The sequence below is a fragment of the Papaver somniferum genome, chromosome 7, assembly GCF_003573695.1.
Source record: "Papaver somniferum cultivar HN1 chromosome 7, ASM357369v1, whole genome shotgun sequence".
In the NCBI taxonomy this organism is placed as follows: domain Eukaryota; kingdom Viridiplantae; phylum Streptophyta; class Magnoliopsida; order Ranunculales; family Papaveraceae; genus Papaver; species Papaver somniferum.
The window spans coordinates 261,895,937-261,897,136 of NC_039364.1; positions in this window are offsets into that span (position 1 = coordinate 261,895,937).

A 1,200-nucleotide genomic window follows, 5' to 3' on the forward strand; every position below is an offset into this window, starting at 1 on the left:
GAAAAGGAATTCAAACTACTAAATTCGACACTAAAGTCTTCTTTTTCTCTCTTCCTTTCGATCACACTTAGACTGAAACTAAAATCTAAGCGAACCATTTTTAAGATTGTTTTTCCTCATTGTAGAAACTAATTTCAATCGTTCTGCATCTTTAATTTACTTTTATTTACTTTATTTTATTTTTTATTTTTTTCTTAAATATAACCTTAAATTATAATTTGTCAAAACAACAGAGTAAAAACAGATAATCTTAAATATAATATAGGTTGGTTTATAGCTTGGCCCTTTATTTATTTAGCAAATTGTTGCGTAATTATCAGTTAAGCATCATTCAATTTGGGAGCTAAATTTAAATGTAGGATTTCATTTTTTTACATGTGCGATCCGTCAAATCTGGCGACAAAATCTAACGCCTCAGGAAAGTTATCATAAGGTCCAAGAAGACTCTTGATCACTATCCCAAAATCATAGAAATCTGAAACACAAATTTTATTAATTATAATACTTAAAAAAAATTACTAATTGATTTGGATGATTATAAATCATTTAATATAATAAACTAAGATAATCACCTTGCTTCCACTTTGATTTATGCTGATTGTAAGTAAACCCCATCAACTTCACTGAAGATATTCTATGTGCATGATTAAGTATGAATACAATGTTGCGTTCTTTAACAGAACCATGGGATACACCTCTCTCCCTCAACTCTTCCAAAGCTTCTGCACCTGATCTGTAGTTATAATAAAAAAGAAATTACTTAAAATAATTGACAAAGATAAAGTATGATTTATAATGGGTGCTTGAAATTGACCTCGATATTTATTCTCATACTAGTCTTCTTCTTATGATCACATATCAGTGCTTAAATGATGTCTCTGATAGAGCTTCTATAGCCATCTGACTATGTGGCAGCCAGATGGACTAGATCATAAGATGGCTATAGAAGCTCTATCAGAGAAGACATTGGGAAAATAAAGGGAAGAAACGAGCTGAATAACAGATGAGGTTCCTGGTTGTAAGAATGTTAAGAAGATGAATGGAAAGAGAGAGACAATCAGATAAAACATTGCAATTCTAAAAGAAAATCGAGTAACCAAAGCCTTTATTTTCATACTAGTCTTCCTAGTCTTCCGGTTCTGTTTCCTTTCCGTTTTTCTTATGATCATATTAGTGCTGATGTTGGTTTTCATAATAAAT